Source organism: Anguilla rostrata, chromosome 13, assembly GCF_018555375.3.
Source record: "Anguilla rostrata isolate EN2019 chromosome 13, ASM1855537v3, whole genome shotgun sequence".
In the NCBI taxonomy this organism is placed as follows: domain Eukaryota; kingdom Metazoa; phylum Chordata; class Actinopteri; order Anguilliformes; family Anguillidae; genus Anguilla; species Anguilla rostrata.
The window spans coordinates 1,618,117-1,624,116 of NC_057945.1; the positions used below are offsets into that span (position 1 = coordinate 1,618,117).

Consider the following 6,000-nt stretch of genomic DNA (forward strand, 5'->3'; position numbering starts at 1 on the left):
AGCGAGTCACAGATGATTCTCACCTTGCCGGGGAAGCATACAAGAAGGAAAGCTGGCAGGGACCGCGTGGCCTAATGGATAAGGCGTCTGACTTCGGATCAGAAGATTGAGGGTTCGAGTCCCTTCGTGGTTGCTTAGAAACACACCGGTGTGATGTCGATGTGCTCGTTGCATCTTTTATCTGGAAAAAGCTGCATCTATATAATGGCCATTGTCAAATATGTCTAAAACTACAAAATTTACAAACTGTAAGTGTAATTAACCCCTTATGTAGCACTCTTTTTTTTATAAACACAAGCCTGAAAATGATTTACCCAAAATAAAATGGCTACTATTTTGGAACCTTTTTGACTACCAGGCATAATGTAAATTCTGATCGGCTGGAAGGTGTACATTAAAATGTGACATCCACACACCTGTGGTCAGTGGTTCCAGTCAAAAGGTATGGTCACCATTGGAAATTCTTACGCTAACTACCATTGAAGCAAAATCGTCTTGTAATTGCAGAAGCTTAAATGTATGATGCACACTAGTTTAACAGTGAATATCTATGTTAAGAATATCTTAAGTAGGTTCTCGCCCTGCCAGGAAATTATACAAGAAGTGGGCATGCAGGTCTTCATTCCAGCCAATCACTACATCTGCTCATCTCACTAACGCGCTCCCTCCTGTCTGGTTGGAAGTTTGTAAATGAGTGAAATCAGCAGGTGGAGTGATTGGTTGCAATGAAACGTCAGCTCTCCATGGCACATGATAGAGCACCACTGCGCTAAATAAATGCCAGTACATTGGACAAACGCAGTCTTTAACTCTCATAACGGGGTAACAGCACAGGAGGCGAAAAAGTGAACAGACCAATAAAGGAGGTCACTTTCACATTATTTCTATTCATTTACTTTTGCCATTTCACAACAAAGGAACATACTGCTACATAGTATTTACACAGAAAACACAAGTAAATTATACTGACTATGGCAAAAGACATAATCTGTCATCTCACAGCAAGGTCCTGGTTTTGAATCCCGGCTGGGGCCTATCTGTGTGGAGTCTGCATGTTCTCCCCGTGTCCATGGGGGCTTCCTCTGGGTACTCTTATTTCCTCCCACAGTCCAAAGACATGCACGTAGGCTAATTAGAGAATCTAAATTGCCCATAGGTATGAGTGTGTGAGTTTATGGTGTGTGTGCATTGCGATGGACTGGCAACCTGTCCAGGGTGTATTCCTGCCTCTCGCCCAATGCCTGCTGGGATAGGCTCCAGCACCCACCATGACCCGGACCAGGACCAGTGGGCTGGATAATGAATGGATTGGCGGACAAGACATAATAAAATAATGCGAACAATGCATGTAGTGAAAAATAAGAGAGAACTGAAATCTTGAAGAATGACATCCCTTGAAGAAAGACAGCTGGTACTCCTGCTTGCAAATGTATCGTCTCATTAATATTGACTGTCACACTTCTGCCTCATTCTGTAATGTAAATACAAATGCTATGTTTGCACGCAGATATGAAACAACATTACTTTCCTCACAAAACCCAGAGCTGTGACTGGTACAGCGAGCTCAAGATTCAGCTCAGTGTCACAGCCTGCTGACTGAAAAAAGCAGCCCTATACTATACCACTATACCACCCTGCTGACGATGAATGGGCACAGGATGGTGTAAGAAAAGAAAATTATTGTAGTTTAGTTTGTATTTGCTGTCAAAATGATCTAACAATTGTTTAAAATACTTTGTTTAGACACCAGTAGAATTCCTGTAGCTTATTGATAACTGAATATTCACCCATATTGAAAACAAAATTCTCCTTTCATAAGATTGTATGGTTTAGTTAGTGACCTGTTTCATTCAAAATTCTTAGGGACCTGCAAGCGTGTTTTCAAATTTTACCAGTATCAATCAAGTTAAATTTCAAATTTTTCATATCTGAGCTTTTATCTGATGTGGTCTGGAACATATGCCCATGGTTTTGTCTCTATGAAAAAACATACCTTCTGATATATTGTACAGCGATGAGTACAAGACTGAACTTAACATTCACAATAAATCTTACAGATGTAGAGCTCCCTCCATTCTCTATAATACACAATGGATATCATTCGGCATTCAGACGGTTGATATGCAATAAAAAAGCCATCAGCTAACACAAACTGTCCATAAGGAATTATTACCAGGAATATTTGTATTATGTCTTTAAAATGAAAACTTTGGATGAGAAAAGGCTCATCTATTTCACAGATGAGTTGACTGTTTCCCTCCCTATGCTATCAGGGTCTATGTTCTGCTTGGCCTTCACCCTGTACACTCCCTCCTCAAACACAGACTCTGAAATCTTCTTGCTCTTAAATATGTTCCTTTTCCGCCTGTTCTCCTGTTGCCTTCAAACAGGAAGGATTAAATCTCTATTGCAAAACATTAAAAGGTTGACCCATCTGCTTTTCCGAACTGTCTTCTCTGTCCACCTGTTGCCTTCCATTTTTCATAAAAAAAACTTGCATGGACTGCCTTTAAATAAAATGTCTAAGCTTCTAATTTGGAAATAACCACCTGGACTGTCTCCAGTTTCATTTGGGCTGGGTACTCAATGAATATGGCAGACTTATCCATTAGTACCCAAATGTGCTCCATTACAGTCCCCTGTTCCACTGTGCTTGTCTTGGTCAACCTCTCGGGCACAGTTCACCTGATCACGCTTGTCTGCTCAGACCGGTTAAAATCCATACGGGCAATACAAAGATGTGCAGTATAATCCCTAATATGGTTTACAGGGTAAAAAAACGAGGAGACTTGAGGTCGAGGCACAGTACACCAGAGGTACACCAGAGTAATTAACATGTGGAAATTAAAGCTTCTTGTCTGGAGCTATACATTTCTTCTTTTAATATATGTGCTATTTATAGTCTGGAATTTCCACTAAAGCCTTACAAAGACAGCAAAGGTTGCTATTGATCCCTTTGCATGGGACTCTGCACAGAACTAGCTCAGTGAATATGCTTAAAATCGTTGAATCCAAAATTTGTGGGCTCCGCATGTTTGCAACCCCAGCCACAATATGATGTTCTCTGGCAGAAGAATCCAATGACATTAAATGCAAAACTTTTCGGGCACTAACAAAGTGTATGTAAACTTTTGACCCAATGAAAATATAGTACTTGAAAGCTGAAATAAATCTACCTCTTAGCTATTATTCTGAAATGACCTCTTGTGGAAATAAAGCAGATACCCTAATTGACTGAACACAAGTTAATGTATGGTAACATGGAATGAGCGGAGTTTGAATATCTTTAGCCGAGGTGTATGTAAACTTTTGGCCTCAACTGTTGGATGCTTTGCCCGCTGTGCTTTGCTGACTGTAACATCATCTGATCTGGTCAGGAGCTCGTATGGTCTACGCTATCATCAGACCTGCTGTCACAATCTGGACCTTGTTAAGAGAGAGAGGGCGTCCCGACGTTGTAACCCGTGAGAAAATCGTATAATGTAGACCCACCCTTAGGGAGACAGCAGGCTTGTTAGGGTTAGGGTTGAAAAGACACCATCATGGTACATAGTACAATTCGTTTTCTTCACTGATAACGAGAACGAGAGACTCCAGAATGTTCCCTGGAATGGTGAATCGCAGAAGTAGCATATGCGTGAGTAAAGAGTGATACACATCGCAGATGTAGTGGGTCCGTAGGCTACTCCAATCACTGTTCATGTATTGATTGGCAGTACTATATTTGGTGCCATAACAAGATCAAACAAGTGACAACATATAAATCAAATCAAACCGAATATGATTTTTTTCCTTTTAAACCCGTACATCCGCTGGTGAGGAGAAACCATGACTGTGCTGTGACCACCCTGGTTCAAACCTGGTTGCTAAGGCAGCTCCGTCTCCAATCCCTGACTGCAGGGCCGGGCCAAGGTCGTGGCCTACAGCTTTTCCTACAGTTTCAGTCATTTTCACACATTTTGCTGAGGTGATCTTCCTCCCTTTAATCTAAAGCACTTAAATATCTTGAAATGAGAAGCACTGGACATAAGCAATGGATTACAAATTCCCATTTTTTAAAAATATGTACACCACCAATTGATCGTCACTTAATAGCAATTCTATTAAAAGACATTATTATTAATTTATTTCGTTTCACAGGATCAATGGTCATTTCAAATTTTCTAAATCATATTATGAAGAAGTTAGAGGCATTACGGACATATGCTGTGTACAAACTGCTGAATGAAACAGGCAAACAAACTGAAGGCCGTTGCCCAAAACAACCAAGCAATGCCACGCGATTATTCATCATTGAAAGCCTAATGGAGATAACTCAGCCGGTGTGCTGGATGGACTGCGAATGACAGGCGGAGGCACATGGAAGCAGCTTAATAAGCACGCTGCAGCTGGAGAAACAGTGCCCAGGTTATGGGCTAACATTCTGTACCGAAAACACACACCGATATTGTATAATTGTAAAACATTAATATTGTAAAATTTAAGATATGGGGTGGGTCTACGTGCGACCGTTTTGTACAACACATCGCTAGTTAGACGAACCGCTAATGCAAACAGTTCTCGTGGGAAGTGTCACCGAATGTAAAACTGCATTTTGGTGATTTCAGGAATTCAAATTCAAAGCAGCATCATTTAATGCTTTTGACCCTGACCTGGTCATTAGTGAAACTCATTATGCCACAGTGTTCTCTCTCAATCGCTGCAATTTAAGCTCCGCTTTTCGCATTCTGTTTGACCTGGTTCACACAGGCCCGACGCCTCTTAATTACAGCTCTCTGCAAAAGTAACACAAGAGCGCTGCTTGGTTTCAGTAATTCAGACATGTGAAGACTAGATTATGGTATGGTTACTGAGTGACTAATTATTCTGCCAAGTTACAGACAAGTCAGATAACCTTCTCCTGTTCACTCACCGGGTTTTTGTCATTTTCAGAGGGAAGATCTGTGTTTAAATGAGACAGGACATAATTATGAAGGGAGCTCACAAACATCAGCCCTACATTTATACACACAAAATATTTCACAGAACTTTTTGCGAACATCGGGGTCAAATTAAGCCATTTTACAGTCAGCCTTATTCTGAATTTAAATTAGTTGACCATTGAACTTGCGGTGAGATGTCAAGTCCCATTGCATTTATACGGAAAGGATTAAAAGCTGGAGATAGACCAGGCCTGTTTAACTCCCTGTCCCATAATGCAGCATTTTAACAGCATATTTCCTGCAAAAACAAACAATAAGTGTAGAAAGTCTCTTTCCCACAAGGCAAGAAAAATAATCAAAATGCGAAATCATTCCCCTTGAGTTAGATTTTTACCCTTCTGTTCACAGATATATCCAGCAGCCCTCCAAAAAAGTGTTTGTTATAATGGGCCTTTCATTCTGTCCCAAATCAAGAACAGTTGGGCCATCAGCTCGCATCCTGCCAAACAGGAAATGGGGCGATGCTGATAAAACAGTCTGAGCGTGTCTATATAAACGCAGCACGTCATAATTTTAGGTAATAATGCGTTAAAAGCACTCTGCTTTTCAAAAGGAGCAATTCTCTGTCTGAAAATTTGTTACCATCAATTTAAAAAAAGACAAAGAACAAGCCCACTCATATGTTCATCCACAACAGAAAATTACAGGTTTCATGTTCGCAAATCCATGTCACTCTTGACAGAACAGCAGAATTAAAACCCTCATTTAGTCTGTCAGCAAAGGCACAGGCAGCCAGTTATGATTAATCCAGGCAAACATACATTTCTACAATTAAAATACAGAAAAAGATAGTACACCACCAGCAGCACAGTCTATTCTGTAGTATAGTACTGTGCATTTCCAGTCCACAAGAGCCATGGCAGCTACACACACACACTGATGGAGTAATTATATGCAAACAATCAGTACACAGTCTCAGGACTGCCTAATGCTCCAAGTACCTCGAGTTAATTCGGAAAAACTGCTTTTAAATTCTGTGCCCCTGATACCTGAACTGCAAAAAAATACTGAAACCCAA

General features: G+C 40.6%; 1 non-coding gene across 1 annotated transcript; it reads left to right on the top strand.

The window, feature by feature from the left end:
• The first annotated feature begins 60 nt into the window (after positions 1–60).
• On the top strand, positions 61–133 carry trnar-ucg (transfer RNA arginine (anticodon UCG)). Its single transcript has one exon. It is a non-coding gene; the product is annotated as a tRNA-Arg (tRNA).
• The last annotated feature ends 5,867 nt before the right edge of the window (positions 134–6,000 follow it).